At 43.9% G+C, this 21,634-nt stretch overlaps 1 protein-coding gene across 1 annotated transcript in view; it reads right to left on the bottom strand.

The window, feature by feature from the left end:
- CAP1 (cyclase associated actin cytoskeleton regulatory protein 1) overlaps positions 1 to 13,483 on the bottom strand; it is a 76,426-nt gene extending 62,943 nt beyond the window's left edge. The window contains exons 1-2 of the mRNA XM_069223440.1: positions 13,431 to 13,483; positions 12,985 to 13,051 (exon numbers count right to left, since the gene is read on the bottom strand). The gene's annotated coding sequence lies outside the window, so the exon portion shown is untranslated. The remainder of the gene's footprint in view (positions 1 to 12,984; positions 13,052 to 13,430) is intronic.
- Positions 13,484 to 21,634: the final 8,151 nt, after the last annotated feature.

Here is a 21,634-nt window from a genome sequence, read left to right as displayed (position 1 = left end):
AGGCACTAAGAGATACCTTGTTGCAACTGGACTGCTAAGCTGAGGGTGCAGACAGCCAGGTCCTGAAAGAATAGCATAAAACTGAGGTGATCTCAGAGGATCAGAAAGGCTCTAGACCCACACAGTTCCTTCTGAACTGGTATAAATCCTGTGTCAAGTAACAGGAGCTTTCTCCATGCTTCACTTCAGAGGGGGTGCACCGAGCATTAGTGCACAGACCGCTGCCAGGTGCGCTCCATGCCCAATGTGAGCGAAGGTAATTAAACATGTTTCACCAAGGGAAGTCATACTTCTTTGACTCCACTGAAAATGGTTAGGAGTGGGTGGAAAAACATGCAGATAATCAGGGAGGGCCTGGGACCGCAGACCCCTGAGAGGAGGTCTCTGCTGAACCATCTGGTTATGCACCCATGAAAGTTAACAACACATGCAGTGGGCGAAGACATCAACTTGTATCGAAACAGCGCAAAAGGCAGCAGAGCAGTGGTTGGTCCACCTCTGGACCTAGTGTGAAAGGCGGAGGATGTGCTATAGAAGGGTAGCTGGGCCAAGCACACTGAGCAGTTCTCTTTAAGAGATTTTAAATTGCTGGCACTGGTTTAGAAGGGGTGGGGGGCTTTATTTGAGGGGAGCAGTAATTAACAACACTTTCCTGGATACCATAGAACGACTGTAATTATTTGAACTTAGTGGCCGGGTGGGCCTCTATCCCAAATTAAAGTTATCTTGTTAGTGTTTTTGGAAGACTGTTGCTTCATGTTACAAAGTATGGATTTGGGGGGTTTGGGAAGTAGGGTAGTTTAGTTATTAGAATTCAGCACATGGAGGATTAGCCAGATACATGCAGATATTTATATAAAAAACGACACAACATCTGTGTCTGTGTCTGTGTTCTACTAGTGTTTTGCTGTAGGCATGTTACAGGCTCTGAATGACTTTGCTGTTAAGGCTCTGCAGGTAGGATGCACCTTTGTGGGGTCTTTAATATAGTCATGGACCCAGTGGTGGACACCAGAGATCTTGGGACTTCTTGACGGAGAACCTCACTGGTGGGTTGCCATACTGAGCATAAGTGATGTGTTGTGAATAAGACACCCAGCTGATCAAGAATATATGTTTCACATCAGCCACACTTCAGACTGGACTATTTGTATGTTCTATTCAACATTACAGGTAAGAGGATCAATCTAAGAGGTAACCTATTTAGTCACACTGTTTCATCTGCAGGTATGTTGGAGCGTAGTTTTATATTCAATATTAACATGAAAAGCTTGCAAGATAATGTGTATTAAAGCCGCATAGAAAATGTTTTAGTGTAATGTACGCGTCTGAATTGTGCCCACGGGGAGTGGCCACCAGTGTATACGAGGATTAATTAAATAGACTAATAGTGAATTAATAATGTACTAATGTATGATTTTGTATCAGCACTAAGAATTATATGTTAAGGTTTTGCTAAATCACTCACTAGGCCTTAGGTAGCAAGGGTTTGGGCCTAGCTGCCTGGTCTCATATTAAATGTGTTTTTCTTACGTGCAATGTGCTGTCTTCCTGAAAGACATGAAACTGTACTTTTCCAGAAGCTAGAGATGTGTGTGTAACCGTAGTAAATTCTTTCTCATGAGACCAGACTTGCTCAAGGAGACATTCTTGCTGAATGCAACAGTGTAATTCGCAACAGGTACAAGGTCGCCCAAACTGGTAAAGACAATGGAACTACTGACTGAAGCGAGGAGTGTAACTTTTCTTACCTGACATTCTACCCGTTGAAAACGTAAATTACAGGAGCCAATAAACTGCATGAGATCTGTTTTAGGTGAAAATTCTAGTAGGGTGATCAACTGATTATTGGACAGAGATAACGATGCACCAAATATTGACCAATTGGAAATTAGATACTTGTCTGGCAAATTCAATGTAACGACATGTTACAAGGAGAAATCAGCCATTGCGTGCCTTTTATCCTGCCATTCTGTTCTGCCTCAAGACTTTGTTGCCTGATGTCTTAAACCATCCTCATCTTTTCCTTGCCCCATAACGCACTTCTTCTTTGCTGTTCTATCCTGGCTGAGGGTGAATCGACTGCTGTCCTGAAGACGAAGACTGACTCTGTATGCTGACCCATTACGGAGGGTAACTATATGATGATGAATTGTAATTGTCTGTTTGCCTTTCCTTTCTAGGTACCAACTGCTCTTTTGATAGAGGCCATAGTTAGATGTTTTCTAAATTTGTGTTACTAAATTGTTTTGCATGAAGCCCAACATGCTGATGCTAATTAGAGGATAGTTAAGGAGTTCACTAATTCGGGTGCAAATAGACAAGTAACTGAATCTTGCTTTGTTGAATAATGTGCTAATGATACTCTGCTAAAGTTGATTCATGTTGACGTCGTGCTTTGTTCTAATGTTCATGATCTTTGCTTTGTTTAAGTCATATTCAAGTTGCCACATTGTGACACTGTTGATGTGTTTTCTGGTATTGAGACTAATAAACTTGCTAGTGGAGTGTAACAAATAGGGAATAAATATCATAAATCTTACTAAAACTGTGTGGTTATTCAAGGCTGGAGGGTCACAGTGTGTTTCGTTTCTTATTAATTGATTTGATTGATCGCTATTGTGAATATTGATGGGATTATTGATTCATTGATTACAATGCAGAATGGAGATCCCGTCTTAAGGTGTCTCCAATCAGGGTCAAAAGATTTGTTGGCCTAAAACGAGTCCCCGTGTAAGTAAAGTACCTAGGTCGGGACGCGTCATCAGGTGTCCAAGGAAATGGATACGTTACCTCACTCACTGATTCTTGTGGAATTCTTCTTCATTGGACTAAACCGATAGGAGTTCAAATAAATTATATTAGATATGGCAGGGATTGAGATATTGTTAAAATACCACAGAATATACTCATCTGGGATTCCTTTCAATAATTGGGTACAGTGGATTTGATTAAAATCATTAAACATAGTTGTAAGATGAATTACAATGACTCATCCTCCAACTCTGTCTCGCCAACCTGTTTCTGCGTCACTACATTTCTATAATTGGTCATCAGCCTTCATCAGGTCTTCCCTAGATTAGTATCCCTGCCTACTAAACATTTGTGCCATGTATCATGCTAAGGAATGCAATTTGGCTTTAGGTAATACCTCAATATTGCCTCAGCGTCGTTCCCTGGACATGATGAAGGGGCACCTTGTCATACACTCATCAAGGGTATGGAGCTGCTGGCCACCTACTGGTTCTTGTCTGTCCGTATGTACCAGTATTGTTTGTTCTGGCAGTGGAGCTACTGGGGATATCTAGCTCAATAATTATTTATAAACCCCTTCAGACCATTCCCTGATGGAAATTTCACTGGGTGGGCTCCCAAGGGTAGCCTGTGAACTCCTGGCGATTGTTGGGCTGCAGCTTTTTTGAGAAGATTAGGGAGGGAATTAATGACTACCTGGAATCAAATAAAGCTGCGGTTCCATCAGCCATTAAGCTATGGGAGCCGTAAAAGTAACAAAATGGGGAAATATCATTTCATATTCAGTGAGGTGGTGTACAGATGAGGAGAGGGAGCACAAAGATCTTGAAGTTTGACCCTCACTCTAGAAAAACAATAGACTGAGAGTCGGGATGCAGGGATCCTAAGATAGTTGGAGGTGGCACCTTAGAAGAACAAGGGGTGCTGACACAGCTACATAATTAAAACTTCTCTCCCTGTTGCCAGTATTGAGGTTACCCACTGAATGTTGATACAATGCTTTAAAATAGATCGCACAGGGGAGGAAACTTTCAAAGTTTGCTCCATTATCAATCTTCAACTAGATCACTGCATTGACAAAACTGGAGGGCTTTGAACCTGGGACAAAATAGGTATGTCTCATTTTGGGAGATTTAAGTACGGAATATGACTTGCATACATTGCAGTTGTTCAGTTTCGTGCACATACAACAGTTGTTGGAGTGTTGTAAAGATGCACTAAATCCTATTCAGGACTTCTGTCCAAAGGAGTCTTAAGGTCGTCCTGAAAAAGATTGATGAAATAGGAATCTCCAGACTATACTAAGCATGTGTTTTATTATACTAGCCTCTCTAAAAACCCTGAGGGAGCAATGGTCCATAGTGTTGGGCGTTCTAGACGATGATGACTGGCAGGTGGTGAAGATGGCTGCAAGAGTGTTAGCAATCTCAGCTAGACCATGCCCTATCCAATTTAAATATTTTAATAGGGATTACTATAATGCTGTCAGATTAGACAGGGTGGGGAGAACCAGTATCCCCTGTTGTTGGAGATGCCATGGGTCGCTAGGTATATTTTTACAAGTGGTGTGGGACAGTCCAATAATTCAGGTATACTGTTGCCAAATCCATGCCACACTGTGAAAGGTGATTGGTGTTCCGATCACACTGGACCCCAAAAGTGTTATCCTGAGGATAGAACCTGAATGAGATGGTTCAGTGCGAGATGAAGTACTACTTCAAATTGGTTATTTGGTGGCAAAGAGGGACATCACCAAACACTGGTGAGCAACTAGCACTCCAGTGGTGTATGGGTTTGTGGCATGGATTTTAGTGCCCTGGCTGAAAAGTCTATCTACAAAAGCTGGGGTTGTCCAGAAAAAAACATAAGACAATATGGGGAAAGTGGTGGGATAATTTTCCTAGTCTACTCCCAACGAAACCCACAGTCTGCAATTGTGTCATTGTATTGGGTGTTAGCCAACATTATGATGTATCTGTGATTGATCATGTACTTGTGTCCTGTTGACCTGTATCTACTGCTTCGTGTGCTGACAACAGTTTATAAATAATAAAAAGAAGTATAGGAAAAGAGATGTGAGGAATTTATATTATTTTAGGCAAAATTTGATATTTGAAGGAAATTCTGGGTTAAACAACGTGGTGGAATTCCCATAAGCCACACCAAGCAGGGTTTTTCCAGATGTCAAGCCTTCTAAAATATGTGCTATTGTGTGTTTCCTTCTAGGCAAGCACTCTCTGTGCCCAAGTACTGCAGTCACCCACATCACCAGAAAGATTTAAATTCCATTGAAGATCATGATATCTCCATGTTGCATTTTGGGGACTTTCCTAAGATGTGTGATACGCCCACCCACACAAGAGGGGTGCTACTATTAACAGAAGACATGTGGAAAGGCTTGGTGGTAGGACGTTTATTGATCCCCATAGAGTGCAGTGACTATTCCCTGTCCCACAAGAATACTGGCCCAGTGCTGAAAAATGCTGATTAGAGGAAAGCAGCGGTACCAGGGTAAAAAAAGCAGCACACTGACAGCAGTTCATTGCAGAAGAATGCAAGTATAGAATTCAGAAGGAAGAGGAGCCCACGGCAACCATTGGGGAGTATTTTGTGGTGGATCGTTGGACAGGATACCAAGAAGGGAAGAAAATAATAAAGTGTGGAGATGCAAAGCTGAAGATGAAGTGGTTCATAAGCAGAGAAATAAGTGAGGAATCTTACCAAACACCTGCCCAGTTCCTGTAAGAGTCTTTTATACTGCTTGTACCCACATTTCCTCAGAAATAGGACCCCAAAGCCTGAAGTGAGGATCACATAGTCCTCATACCAGTTTCCAAGTCCCCGTCTTCTATATTTTTCATGCCTGACCTCTTCTAATTTTGTGTGGGGGTCTGACACCCAGACTGTACGTACCCCAGTCTCATGATGTTCCTTTATATTTCTGACAGTACCCACCTTCCCTAAACAACCTCTTTCCCTTGAATTTTTGTTGCAGCCTCGTTTCTTTGGCAACTGCAAATTAAACCGAGACATTAAGTAAGGGGCATGGACAAAAGAGGCAGGTTCCCTCAATCTCTCAGAAGCACTGTATCTCTTCCAGGATATTAGATGCTGTAATTGGTCAAAACAAACACATGTGTCAAGTAACAGCCTCTACCCCATACAGTTGGTAACCATGAACCAATACAGGAGCAGGTGGTATTCTTTCCTCAGAAACTGCTGGCTTAATACAAGGCACATGAAATACAGGATGTATTTTCTCTCTATTGAATAGGTGGAACTTGACTTCTGAAAGACCCACCAGAATTAAGATAGCAAAGGAACTAACAAATACGGATACACACTTTTAATAGGTCCCTGGCAGATGCAGGTGTCTTGTGGACAGCCATGATTTCTGCTGGTCTATGTTGAGGATCTGCCTTTCTTTTATAATATGCCTTGGCCTTAAGGAGGTGTTGATCTACTGTCTTTCTCACCTCTTTCATGTGCTTTAGGAGATGTGTGACAGAGGGAATGGATATAGGAGAAACGCATGCAGTAAAGTATGAAAATATGCCCGAGTAAAAGTAAAAAGAGGGGGTTCACATGAATGTGTGCACTGATTTGTTATATCCCGATTCTGCCAGGGAAACCTATTTGCTCCTGTCTGTCTGAAGGTCCATTAGGAAGATTCTGAAATACTGTTTGATAGCTTCATTTAAGCCTCCCCTTTGTCCATCAGTTTGTGGATGATCAGTAATGGAAGGGAGAGTGTTTGACATCAGTTCTTTTCATTTATTCTTTCTACAAATTAGTGATTAACTATACTCTTCCATCCATGATTATAACATCAAGAAAACTATGAAGCCTTAAGACATGATTGTGGAAAACCTACAGGCATTTTTACTGCTGATGACAACCGTTTAAAAAGAACAACATGTCCCAACTTTGTGAAATAATCCACAAATCTCTGTGCTAGTGGTAATTCTGCCACAAAAATCATGGATATCATGGGCCACGGTTGAGTGGGTATAGTAAGAGGTTGTAGTAGCCTGGAAGTTTGTACAGTACCCATCTTAGCTTGAGCACAAATATAATATTGTCTTTTAAAGTTTATTTTAAACATAACCATGTTCAGCCATCAGAAATGTCTCTTTAAAAGATCCAGTATTTTTTTTGGCCCAGGTGTCCTGCTATGAGGGGATCATGACACCACCTCATGGCCTGCTGTTTTGTGTGGAAAAAAAGGGTTTGTTTTTAATACAGAAAGTTACATACTTTCCTCCTTTCTGTAGGATATGTATGAACCATCTGTTGCCTTGTCTGAAGCTGGCTACATCCTGAAATTAGTCTATGGTTATGGAAATATGATTAGTGGCCAAAAAGATATAGGGAGTGGATAAAGGTTACTACTTTTCTTCTCCATGTCTAGACAAATCATGCACCTTGCCATAAAGATTTCCTGGTCTGTCAGTAACTGTCGGTAACTTTATACTGGAACCTGGTGAAGAACAGGGAGCATCTTGCATGTCTTGTATTCAGACATTTTATAGAGTGAAGGTACAAGAGATTTGAATAATCCTTCCAGACAATGATCTCATTCATTGCCCCTTCCAGATAATGTCTCCACTGCATAAAAGCTTCCCTAGTTGCTAGTAATCCAAATCATAAACTTTATAATTGTGCTCTGATGAAAATAGGGTTCAAGAGTAGCAGGACATTGGCTGTCCTGCTTCTATCTTGCTGTGTCAAACCTGCCCCAATAGCAAAAAACTAAGCATCAGTCTTTACAATGCATAAAAAGTATTTTTATACATTAGAACTGAAGCAGTGGTAAAGGCTGTTCTAATTGTCTGAAAACCATATTCCTATTCTTTTTCCCAGATAACGTGTAGTCGCTTCTGAGTGAGCTGAGTTGTGGGTCAAACGATAGTAGAAAAGTCCTTAATAAAAAAAAGTCTGCCAAAATTGCCAAACCTCAAGAATCTCTATATTTGACTGTTGTGGTGGCTTTCCAGTCTAATACAGATTTGGCTTTTCCATGTTCATGCTTTTACCTTTCCATGAGATCTGAAATCCAAGGAATATGACTTCACTTGCTTCAATACACACTTTTCAGCTTATGCATTTAAATAGTGTTTTTTTACTCAAGAAAACACTTATGTTAAATGACCTCAATATTGTTGTGCATATTTAGACTACATCAATATGTCATCTAGATCAAGCAATCAAGAAGGTATTGAAAAGACCCATGAAAATATCATCTATGAAGCACTGGAATGCTGCAAGGGTGTTGCATGAACCAATGAACATAAGTATTTTTAATGGCCTTAGTGAGTACTGAAAAGTAGTCTTTCCGTCCCCTCATAAATTTGTACCATGTTGTAAGCTTCTCAGAGATTGAGTTTTGAAAAGACATGGGCTTCTCTGATCTGTTCTAACTATACTGATTTGATGGGAAGAGGGTACCAGATACTGGTGGTGATATAATTTAATTCACAAAAATAAGTGCATGGTCATTATTCTGAATTTGGTTTTGGTATGAAAAATAGTGGTGGCCATGCAGGGGATGTGGGATGGCAGAAAAATCCATTTTCCAGATTGTCTTGGAGATATTTCTTCAAAACGTAATCTTCCTTAATGGTCAATGGATATATCCTTCCAAGAGGAATGGGAATTTCCTGCATTAAGTCAATGACTCAGTCATATGCACAAAGTGGTAGAAGGGTGTCAGCTTACTTGTGATTGAAGACATCTTGGCAGTCTTTATAGGCCTCAGAACATTTGTCTCCAGATTATCCCATAGTTGATGAGATACTAATTTTTCTTTTTACAACGAGGCGGGTTAATGTCTGGGTATTTACCATCTCTTCTAAAGGAAAACAACATTCTACAGTGTTTGGAACAGAAACTAAGAACAGTTATCGTCCAAACAATATTTGGGTTAAGCCTGCAGAGACACGAGGTTCCTAAGACTACAGAGAATGCTGGAGCATCAGTGATATGAAATTCAATACTCTCTACAAGACCTGATTGAGTAGACGTTATAAGAGTCTTTATAGATTTGCACACAGCTCCTGAAGTAAGGGTGATCTGATCTATTACTTGGACCTCAGGTCTTTCCTCGCCTTAGGTCACAATTTCATTCACTTGTTCAAATATTTTGTCATGAAACATCCTGTTGCATCAGAGTGAATTAAAGAGTAAGCCTTTAATGGTGCTTTTGCTGTGGAAACAACTACCATATAAAAGTGTGCCCTCATGCTGACTGACACGTTGGTTATATTTAAGTTTGACCTACACCTGTCCTCTGAGGATGAGCTTTCTCATTTACAGATAGTATAGGACAGTAAAAAGTCCTGGTTTGTCAGAGTGAATGTGTAGTCCTTCCTGATGCGTAAGTTCTCTTTCTTCAAAGGAAAAAGTTATTTTAGTACTGCATAGTTGCACTGGTTTGAATCTTGTTGTTTGCTCTCTAGCTTTTCCATGAAGGTCCTTATTCGAAATGGATTCTCTAGTTGGCTGTGGTTTGCACCCTGTCCAAGTAGGGACCCTCACTCTAGTCAGGGCAAGGGAGCCATACAGCTAGCATAACCTGTGCTCACTCCCTTAGGAGCGTGGCTCAAGCAGTCAGGCTTACCTGAGAGGCAATGTGTAAAGTATTTGTATATACACACACAGTAACACAGTGAAAACACCACAAAAGTACTCCATACCAGTTTAGAAAACTAGCCAGTATTTATCTGAGTGAAAGAAGACCAAAATGACAAAAATTCAACACACACAAGTAAAGATATCACTTTTTAAAAGTTGAAATGAGTCTTAATCCAAATAAATCAATGATTGTATCTTTTTAGCACAAAGTACCTAAGATGCATCAAACACAAAGACGGTGTGGGCCACAGGGGAGGTGAGGCGCCGAAAAGCAAAGCAATGCATTGGTTTCTTACTGCGCAGCGGAGGAGATGCATTGATACTATCCTTGGAGGAGAGGTGATGTGTATGTTCTTTACTGGCAGGGAAGGCAATGTGTCAATTCTATCCTCGCAGGAAAGGTGATGCGTTGATTTCCGGACACACAGCCTCGGTCCCTTACTGTGGTGAGGGGTCGATGAGAAATTGACATACCGGGGATGGTGAATGGAAAATCCAGATGTGCTGTATTGATGGAGCTGAGGTGAAACAGGAGCTGCGTCAATTCAGCAGCCGCAAGACAGGCGCTGCATCGATTTTCCAGCCGCGGAACAGGTGCTGCGTCGATTTTTCAGCCCAGCGCATCAGTGAGTGGATTTGCTTCTTCAGATCACCAGCTTACACTTCCAAAGGCCCAGAGACTGGAGTTGACACCATGTTGCAAGTCAGGACTCTCAGCAGAAGAGCCCAGGCACTGGCAGATGTCCCTGAGACTTCTTAACAGGAGGTAAGCTCAGTTAAAACCCTTGGAGAACCTTGGAAAGCAGGATGTAGAAAGCAGAGTCCAGTCCTTTCCTTCCCAGGACAGAAGCAGCAAGCAGCAGACCAGCACAACAAACCAACAGGCAGAGTGGCAGTCCCTCCTACGGAATACAGCTTTTCTTCCTGGCAGAATGTCCTCAGTCCAGAAGTGTTCTAACTCTGTGGTATCAGAGGTCCAGTACTTATACCCATTTCTGTCTTTGAAGTAGGCAAACTTCAAAGGAATGTTTTTGTAGTGCACAAGACCCCGCCTTTCCCTGCCCTGGCCCCAGACACACCCCATGTTGTTGGAGACTGCTTTGTGTGAGGACAGGCACAGCCCTATTCAGGTGCAGGTGTCAGCTCCTCCCACCAATCTAGCTGAGGAAGACCCATCAGGAAATGCAGGGCACACCTCAGCTCCCTTTGTGTGACTGACTAGATTCAATTCACAAACAACCCCACTGTCATCCTGGCCTAGAGGTGTATTCCACAGACAGACAGAGGCACAGAATGGTTAAGCAAGAAAATGCCCACTTTCTAAAAGGTTCATTTTCAAACCTACAATTCAAAAACACGACTTCACCAAAGATATTGCACTTAAAAGATATTTCAAGGCAATCCCCAGGTTACCTTATGAGAGAAATAGGCCTTGCAGTTGTGAAAACCGAGATTAGCAGTATTTCACTATTAGGACATGTAAAGCACACCAGTACATGTCCTACCATTTAAATACACTGCACCCTGTCCATGGGGTTCCCTTGGGCCTGGAAAGTGGGTGCACTTGCCAGGTCGAAAAGGCAGTGTAAAACTGCACACATAGACACTGCAGTGGCAGATGTGACATGTTTACAGGGCTACTCATGTGGGTGGCACAATCAGTGCTGCAGGCCCACTAGTAGCATTTGATTTACTGGCCCTGGGCACACATAGGGCACTATTCTAGGGACTTACTAGTAAATCAAATATACCAATCATGGATAAACCAATCTCCAATACAATTTAGACAGCGAGCAATTGCACTTTAGCCCTGGTCAGCAATGGTAAAGTGCCCAGAGTCCTAATGCCAGCTGAAATGAAACTAAGCACAGGATCAAAAACAGGAGGTCAGAAGCAAAACGACAGGGGAACCACACCAAGAGCTGACAGGTCTAACAGTCCTTCATTATGCTTTTCCCATTTATGATTTGCTTGTTGGACATTGATTTGTAGGGTTAAATCAATAAGTGAAGCTGCTGTGGACTGATTTAACACAAAGACAACATTACTTTTAGCTCCCCTTTTCATCTCTGATGAAAGGCTGCTGCTTCATAGGTCCATAACGAGCCAAGAGAGAATTGTTGAAAACAGCTGATGTAGATGGCAAGTCTTGATCTCCTTGATGAAGAGTGAATAGACCTATATCTGCTGTCTCTGTTTTTTTAGCAGTGTGGCCTAGGTTAAGACATCTTCTGTTAAGTGAGCTAATATAAACATCACCCAGGAAGTGTTTGTACGAAATATTTGTTCCTTGCCTAGAAATGTAACTGGCACTGAGCTGGGACGGTTTGAAATAAGTGTAGTTCTCCTGCAAAGTTATCAGGTGCCACTAAAACACCTAGCACTCCACTCATTACGCTTATATCTATTTAAGGAATTGAGGGTGTATTTGCTCCACTTGTTCTCCCTTCTGTACCTCTACTGGCCTTGTTCGGATCTTGTCATAGTCTCTGAAGTAGTCAAGGTTAATTAATTAATCTACATCAAGAATGTTCTTTCTTGTCGAGTGGTGTCCCGATCCTTTTAAAACTTTGAAATGGCTTGGCCCATGTCTTCTCCAGGATTGTTGGCAGAATCGATTATGGGGTGGATAAGAGGTCTGGCAAACTATCAAGATTCAGTTTAAGGATGAAATCGTCAAAAGAGAAAACGGACAGTCCCAATTGTCTACTTATTCCAACCAATGCACCGAATACTGGTACGCCGGTTACGGGGAAAATGAGGGAAGGGCTAGGACACCAAAGACACTGGTTCAGAATGGCAGCAACAGCAGCCTTGGATCATCTCAGAACCACTGCTCAGTAATCTTGGCAGAATATAAATATAAACAAGAACTATTAGATTCTTATAAGCAAACAATTTACAATACACACCACAAGAACATTGTGTTATCAGCTTGCCACTTGTTCCTCTGAGAAATGCCTAGCCCCGATTTTACCAGAATACAGTCCCAGAATGGAAGTCACAAAGGAGAGGAAAGCAGTACTGCAAAGGTGAAATAAGGCAGCACACTGACCGTAGTTACCAGACAACAGCCAAAAATCTACGTAAGGAAGTAGAAACCTTCTGTAATTCAGGAGGAGGGGGAACCAGAGGGAACAAAGTAGGTGAATGACGAGGCAAGCCAATGGACAGGGAACTGTGAAGGAAAGAAAATAATAAAGTGTGAGGCTGTCAGGCCAGGTGACACTGGTTCAGAAGCAGTGAAAACCGAAACAGCTGGAGAATGTTACCAGGGACCTACCCAGTGCTCATGGGAGTCTTCCATAGTGCTTCTAACCTTATTGCCCCAAAAGTACTGCTTATAGCTTTCAAGTGTTATGTTTGCCTTTATGGGGAAAAAGTCAACAAGGCAAGATCGGAGTCGAAGTCTCACTTGGTATCGCAAGACAGCGGCCATTTTGTTTAGGCAGTATATTTAGTCACAGAGGAAGCTGAAGTGACACTTGTCCTTCCAGTCTTTCACCACGTTTGTGTGCAGACTTCCTGATTTGATTTGCCTCCTGTCTTCGGAGGCATTCTTGACTGCGATCCTCTGCGGCTCGTCCGCTTGCTTACCTTCATTAAATAATTACTGCAGCATTCCTCGTCCTCATTCATCGGTCGCATATACTTGTTTCACAGGCTAAAAAAAGAAAAGCAGAAACAAAGATATTTAAACACTTCAAAGGTAATAGCAGCTCTCGACCTCACTAGCTTGACATCTGTATCCAGAAGCATTCTCTCAGTTCTGCAAATTCTGGCAAGCTTTGTTTTTTCTGCTGGTACCAAATTTGATGATACGCTCTTCAGCTCAATGAAGACAGAAACTGTGACATTTTGAGTTGTGTCCATAATACAAAGATTTGCTGACATAGCATAGATGTACATACTTGCTCATATCTACTGCATGTAATATATATTCTAAAACAGCTTTGGCAACACTGTAATTGCCACGAATGAACGTCTACATGTTTGTTTATATGTGTAGCATAACAAGTGACTGGTGAGTGAATCCACCTTACCTGGTTACTGTATCCTGGTTCTCCAAACGCAGAAGGTTTCAGCGTGCTTTAGCCTGTGGAGAAATAGAGCACATGTATACGTTTTAGTTATGTTTGCAGTCTATTTTTATTTCCTACAAAATATCGAAACATAGGTACACTGTGCTGTCTATATATCTTGTGGTATGTACCTTGTTTCATGCTAGCATAATAAATGTGTGGTTCCCATATCTGCTTTAGATACACTTACACTATTTTACCCATAGACATACCTTATCTTTGCCGTAAATGTTTTTTGACAATCTTCATATAGGCTGGGAAATGGGAGGACCTAGGTATAGCCATTACTAGGCGGGGTGTTATTTAGGCAATAAATGCATTTTACTACACTAATCTTACATCTCGTCCTCAAGGGAGTGACGCCCAATGTATTCCAGGCGGCAGTCATCCCAGGAAGGTCCAGGATCCGAAGCTGTGTCTTGCCTCTCCCACCCCCCTTTTCCCCATTGGGCTTCAGTTGCCTTAATTATTCATAATGTGGATGGGAGACTTTATCCCAGTAGGGGAGTTGGGAATTAGCATCACATGTCCATCTCACTCCTGTGGGAACATTCAGTGAGTGCATGATAGGAAGTGAGGATCACATATGTGAGAAGTTGGATTATAAGTTGAGGGGGGGTAAGTACCCACCTCAAGTAATTATCACAATCCTTGTCAGGGTTAACAACTAACGTCACTAAATAAACTTGAGCTCAACCCATTGGGAGCTATAGCACAGTGCAGATTGGTTAAACTTAGAGGCTATGTGTAATTTATTTAGCAGTAATGAACTTGAAATGAAAGCAGTAAAACGAATTAGAAAAATAGAGTAAAATTTAATAAAGAAAATGACATCAAAATGACACAATCCAATAAGAGGAAAAGGAAATTTGTTTCTGGTGGAATTTGGCCAGAACTCCTCATTGAAGAGTAACATGGAGTGGCCACAATTCTGAAAATTCCTTGGCGAGAACGGAATATTTCACCCACTCCTAACTAATACTGACCAATCTAGAACATTCAATGTGGAGTGTATGATGGAACCACACATGCACGAATAACGCATGCCTTAACAACGTGGTCGAAACCATGACTGCGTTGTTTCCACGCATGCTTTTACTGTGCATGCCTTTACAACAAATTTTGTTGTAAAAGCATGCCTAGTAAAGGCATGTGTGGAAACGGCACACAAAATGGCATCCGTGGCCCTATCATATACCCCCCACCTGCCCTAAGGCCCAAAACAACCCCCCCCCCCCTAAAACCTAAAATACTCCGACTCCCCACCTGCCCTGAGCCCTAAAAAAATACTATCCTAACACCCACACCCTTCCTTGAAAACTAAAGTACCCCGACTCCCACCCACCCTGAACCCTAATAAAAAACCTACCTTAACCCCCACCCCTGCCCCTTAAAACAAAACTACTGCGACCCCCACAACCCCCACTGAGCCCTAAATCCTTCCCCTCTAAGTAAACTACCCCTACCGCCCCACCCGCCCTGAGCCCTAAAACTTTCCCCCTAAGTAAACTATCTCGACCCCACACCCACCCACCTAAAAAAAAAACTATCCCGATCCCCGTGCCCCGCTCCAAAACTAAATTACCCCACACCCCACCCTCCCTGAGTCCTAAAACCTTTCTCCCTAAGTAAACTACCCCGCCCCCCACCCGCCCTGAGCCCTAAAACCTTCCCCCAGTAAACTACCCAGACCACCCCACCCTGAACCCTAATAAAAAACCTACACTGACCCCCAACCCTGCCACACAAAAGAAAACGACCCGACTCCCACCTGCCCTGAACCCTAATAAAAAACCTACCCTGACCCCCACCCTTGCCCCATTAAATAAAACTACCCCAACACCCCCACCCGCCATGAGCCCTAAAATCTCCCCCCTAAATAAACTACCTGACCGCCCAACCGCCCTGAGCCCTAAAAATAAAAAAAATCCAACACCCCTATCCTGCCCCCAAAAACTAAATTACCCTGACTCCTCCACATGCCCGGAGCCCTAAAACCTTTTCCCCTATGTAAACTACCCCGCAGCCCCCACCCGCCGTGAGCCCTAAAACCTTCCTCCCAAGTAAACTACCCTAACCCCCACCCGTCCTGAACCCTAATAAAAAAACCTACCCTGACACCCACCCCTGCCCCATAAAAGAAAACTACCCCAACACCCCCACCCGCCCTGAGCCCTAAAACCTTCCAGCCTAAGTAAACTACCACGACCAACCCCACCTGCCTAACCTTAATAAATAACCTACCCTGACCTCCACCCCTGCCCCATAAAACAAAACTACCCTGACCCCCCACCTGCCCTGAACCTTAATAAAAAACCTACCCTGACCCCAACCCCTGCCCAAAAAAACAAAACTACCCTGACACCCCCACCCGCCCTGAGCCCTATAACCTTCCTCCCCTAAGTAAACTACTCCGACCCCTCCACCAACCCTGAGGCCTAAAACCTTCCCCCCAAATAAACTATCCCGATCCCCACCCACCCTAAGCCCTAAAAAAAAAAAAAATACTATCACAACCCCGAACCCGCCCCCAAAAACTAAATTACCCCGAACCCCCCACCCGCTGTGAGCCCTAAAACCTTCCCCACACGTAAACTACTCTGACCCCCACCCGTCCTGAACCCTAATAAAAAAACTACTCTGACCCCCCATCCCTTCCCCATAGAACAAAACTTCCCCAACACACCCCACCCACAGTGAGCCCTAAAACCTCCTCCCCCAAAGTAAACTACCTCGACCACCCCCACCTGCCCAGTGGCCCAAAACCTTCCCCCTAAGTAAACTACCCTGACTCCCCACCCACCCTAAGCCCTAAATTCACTCCTACCCCTAAATCTAACCCTCCCACCCCTGCCCCAACCCCACCTATCTCACTGCGTTCTCTCCCGATCCTTCCTCCTCCTCTCTCCTCCCGCCCTTCCTTAAACCTTTCCCACACGCCTTTAAAAATAAACTACCCCACCCTAAGCCTAAAAAAAAAAAAAAAAAAACCCCCACCCCGGCTCCTAAAAAATAAAAGAGCTCGGCTCCCCCACATTAAAAAATAAAACACCCAAACTCCCCCACCCTCCCCTAAAAAAAAAGCCCGAAACCCCCACCCACCTCAAGCCCTTAATCCACCCCAACCCTAAAAACTGCCCCACTTACCTCACTGCGTCCTTGCCTGATCCACTCTGCCTTTTTATGTGCCTTAAGCATGGATATGTGTAGTTCAGCACAAGCGTGGTTAAGGCACAGAAAAAGGCAGTTGTTGTCCTGGCAAGCGTGGTTGCCCTTGCATGGGAAACGTCCACGTTATTTACAATGTGTTGTTCAGGACGTTTCCCTTCAATGTGTTTTCTGAGGGGTTGCAATACTCGTGTGTGCAGCGCTCAAGGGTTTGGAAGCGGATAACATGGGGGGGGACGCACCTCAGTAGTTGAGTTTAAGTGAAAATAGTGCCAAGAAGCACAAAGGGCAAATGATAGTCAATGGCCACAGAAGAATAGGAGCTAGGCTTTATTTGACACTGACCGTGAAGGAGTAATGTTTGGATATACCAACTAGATTCATCCTGAGCAAGAGATTTTACCTTCTGACTTAGGGCCTGATATAGAGTTTGGTGGAGGGGTTACTCCGTCATAGCAGTGACGGATATCCTGTCAACCAAAATCTAAATTCCGTTATGTTCTATGGGATTTAGAGTTCGGCAGACAGGTTATCCGTCACCGTTGTGACGGAGTAGCGCCTCGGCCAAACTCTAAATCAGGCCCTTAGTCCTTTAAGACCCAATGCAACACAGGAGTACACTTCTGCAGCCCCAGGAACTCAGGGGAGGCGCTAATGACTCAATCGGTGGCAGGCAGCAGCCAACCGCACGGTCCAGTCCAGGTCCAACTGCCACTGGTCAGATAAACAGGTGCAAGAAAGTCCACTTTTAGTTTGTTGTATTCTTGTAGCTTGAATTGACCCTTGGAGTCCACCCCCTGGCTATGAGAGAGAGAGCAGGTCCAGTTCTTTAGGGCTCTTTTCAGTTCACAGACAGCAGGCCTTTTCTGATCTTCCACAGGGCTAGGAATGTTCTGAAGTGGGTGCCTGGAGATGACACATTTATGCCAGGCACGCCTAGTGATGCGAATTACCCTTTGGGATGCCCTGACCAATGGGAGAGAGGTTCCCTGGGCTAATCCTACCAACTTTGGTCATTTTCAAGATGACAAAATTCTTCAGCCACACTAAACTGGGGCTCTAAGGGCTTTGGGGGTTATGTGTGGGCAGTGTACTATGTTAATCCTATCGCTCTCCCACATCTTGCACTAACTCCAGTTTGAGGCAACCACAGGACCAACAATAATCTTTGCGACAGACCTCTTGTAGATCAGTAAGCAGGGTTGTCAGCAACCAGACAGTGGATACACAAGAATTGTTTTGGCATCCTGTTTTCCTCCCTTGAAGAGAGCCCCAAATTGTATATGTAAACCCAGCAGACCTGACAAACAGCATTTGAGATTCAACCAGGATTTAACACTTTAATGTTTAAAAAGGATTCTCAGAGTCCCACTTCATACTCTGTTTTAGGATGGTAATTTTGGTCCAATAAGGTCAGCTTGTTATTTGCTCCTGGTAGGCATTTCACACCCATTTACACCTATTTAAAGGCTAGTTACTGGCTGGCAAAAGTGGGAGAGCAAAATGCAGATTAGCCTCGAGGAACAAGAGACAGGGAAAAGTAACTTTTTTAATTTAAATTTTAATAACTATTAAAAATAGTTGTTTAATTATTCTTATAGCTAGTCCTATTCTTGAGATACAGCATTAGTATTTAATATTGCATCCTCATGTTTTCCTATGGAACAGCCAGTATTGCTACAGTGAAAATAACTTTTGGGGCCTTTTCACTGAAATAACATGTGTAACATTAAACCTTTACATGGCTGTTAGAAATGGGGTCTATAGTTGGCAGTCGGTTTGCACCCTGTCCCAGTAGGGACTCTCACTCTAGTAAGGATAAGGGGGATACCCACTCAGACAACCCCTGCTCACCCCTTGGTAGCTTGGCACAAGCAGTCAGGCTTATCTTAAAAGCAATGTGTAAAGCATTTGCACATAACACACAGTAACACAGTGAATACACTACAAAAGGACACCACACCAGTTTTAGAAAAATAGCCAATATTTATATATTTAAAACAAGACCAAATACGATAAAAACCCAACATACAGTAACAAAAATATGAATTCTACAAGATTTACTCAAAAATACAGTTCCTTGAAGTCAGTAGCTCCATCTAGGGCTATCATGGCATCGTGAGCAACAAAACCAACAGTTCAGGCCAGCCGCGGTGTCGCAGGCCAGCTACGGTGTCGGAAAGACTAGCAAACAGTACCTTGAATTTGCAGGGCGTTGTGATCCTCCCTGTGAGCTCCGGAGAGTGGCGTCACTGACGTCACGGTGTCTGTTCCAGAGTCGGTGCAGGAGTCGTCGGGCCCTTGAAGTTCACATGTGTTGCGGATCGAACTCTGGGCTGATGAAGTCAGGTGCGCCGGCGTCGATGGCGTCGGGGCTGCGGTGCGAAGAGGGACGATGCGACGTGCGGTGCCCACAGGTCACGGTGCAGGCAGCGGCTCGGTGACGGCGTCTAGCAGCGTCAGTGAGACCAGGGCTGCGGTGTGAAGCGGGGCGGTGCGATGAGCGGGGTCCACAGGTCACGGTGCAGGCAGTGGCATCGTCGTTGCTGAAGTGCTGTCATCGGTAAGTCCAAGCCAGCGGTGCGGGATGGGACGGTGCTTTGTGACCACGGTGCAGGCAGGATGCCTGGTGATGACACAGGAGTCGATAATGCTGGCGCCAGTGGACCAGGGCTGCGGTGTGGGACGGGACGGTGCTTCGTGTACCTCACGAGCGGTGCCCACAGGCCACGGTGCAGGCAGCGGCGCCGGTGTCAGCAGGAGCGGCATTGTCGGGGATGGCCAGGCTGCGGTGTGAGCAGGCAATCGAGTGCGGGGCCCACAGGTCGCAGTGTGAGCAGCGGCTCGGTGAAGTCATCCGATGGCGCGTCGGTGAGACCAGGGTCACAGTGCAAAGTGGGGCAAACAACTCTGTGCGGTGTCGGCAGGTCACGGTGCAGGTCATTGGCGGTGTCGCAGTGGTTTCTCCTCTTGAGCAGCACAAAACACACAGTTCCCAGTGTTGCAGGTCAAGGAAACTGAAGTATTTGGTGTCCCTGAGACTTCCAACAGGAGGCAAGCTCTACTCCAAGCCCTTGGAGAACTTTCTCAAGAAGGACGCACAGCAAAGTTCACCCTTTGCACTCTTTTCAGGCAGAAGCAGCAACTGCAGGCCAGTCCAGCAAGGCAACACAGCAAAGGGAGGGACAGTACTCCTCCTTCAGCTCTTCAGCTCTTCTCCTGGGCAGTTCCTCTTGATTCCAGAAAGATTCTAAAAGTCTGGAGTTTTGGGTCTTTTTCTAATACCCAGTTCTGCCTTTGAAGTTGGCAAAGTCTCAAGTGTTTGCAAGATCCTTCCTTGTCCAGGCCAGGTCCCAGACCCACACCAGGGGGTCGGAGACTGCATGGTGTGAGGGCAGGCACAGTCCTTTCAGGTGTGAATGACCACTCCTCCCTCCTCTCTAGCTCGGATGGCTCATCAGGATATGCAGGCTACACCCGCCCCTTTTGTGTCACTGTCTAGAGAGGTGCAAAACAGCCCAACTGTCAAACTGACCCAGACAGACAATCCACAAACAGGCAGAGTCACAGAATGGTATAAGCAAGAAAATGCCTACTTTCTAAAATTGGCATTTTCAAACAGACAATTTAAAAACTAACTTCACTAAAAGATGTATTTTTAAATTGTGAGTTCAGTGACTCTAAACTCCATTTTTGTATCTGCTCTCAAAGGGAATCTGCACTTTAAGGATATTTAAAGGCAGCCCCCATGTTAACCTATGAGAGAGATAGGCCTTACACAGTGAAAACTGAATATGGCAGTATTTCACCATTAGGACATATAAAACACACTAGTATATGTCCTACCTTAAACATACACTGCACCCTGCCCATGGGGCTACCTAGGGCCGACCTTAGGGGTGCCTTACATGTAGTAAAAGGGAAGATTTAGGCCTGGCAAGTGGGAACAATTGCCAAGTTGAATTGGCAGTTTAAAACTGCACACCGAGACACTGCAGTGGCAGGTCTGAGCCTGTTTACAGGCCTACTACTGTGTGTGGCACAACCAGTGCTGCAGGCACACTAGTAGCATTTGAATTACAGGCCCTGGGCACTTTACTAGGGACTTACCCATAAATCACATACACCAATCATGGATAAACCAATGAACAGTACACTTTACACAGAGAGCATATGCACTTTAGCACTGTTTAGCAGTGGTAAAGTGCCCAGAGTCCTAAAGCCAACAAAAACAGGTCAGAAAAAATAGGAGGAAGGAGGCAAAAAGACTGGGGATGACCCTGCAAAAAGGGCCATTTCCAACAATGGCCTATTTTGAATTACTATACACCCTGCTTTATTGGAAATAAGGCCTACTTAGGGGTGACTTGGCAATATTTAAAAGGAAGGTGTAGGCCTTTCAAAAGAGATTATTTTGACAGATCGAATTTGAAGATTAAAACAGTACAACCAGGCTACAAATGGTAGGCCTGCAGTTTGGACTGTCACTGTGGTTGATGGCACAATGGGTGATGTACTCTTCTAGTGACATTTAACTTACAGGCCCGAGGTACCCTTTGTACCATGTACTAGGAAGCTATAGGTATGTTAAATTTGCCAGTTAGGAGTAGGCCAGTTTTGCCATATTGAAAGGAGGAGTACAAACAAATCACCACTGCTTAGCAGGGGAAAAGGGTCTAGCAAAGGGTGAAAAAGCTGGAGGTAACCATGCAGAAAAGGTAATTTTTTTAAATGTAGTTCTCATACTATTTTCAATGCCATGGCTGTATATACAACATTCTCACAATGTTCCTTTATATTACTGACAGCCATCCCATCTAGCAAATCAGAACACTGTGTACCATTTTGTACTGCTTTAAATAAAGCTTTGAAGTCCAAAATCAAATATTGTGATGTATATTCTCCCTATATACCTGAATTAAGTGCAAATTGAGATCATGAGCAAACCTTCTTTGAGGCAGAATAATTTTTTTCTCTGTTGGGTCCTTCCGAATAAT

The sequence above is a fragment of the Pleurodeles waltl genome, chromosome 3_1 (genome assembly GCF_031143425.1).
Source record: "Pleurodeles waltl isolate 20211129_DDA chromosome 3_1, aPleWal1.hap1.20221129, whole genome shotgun sequence".
Taxonomy (NCBI): domain Eukaryota; kingdom Metazoa; phylum Chordata; class Amphibia; order Caudata; family Salamandridae; genus Pleurodeles; species Pleurodeles waltl.
This window is presented reverse-complemented; position numbering and strand designations above follow the sequence as displayed.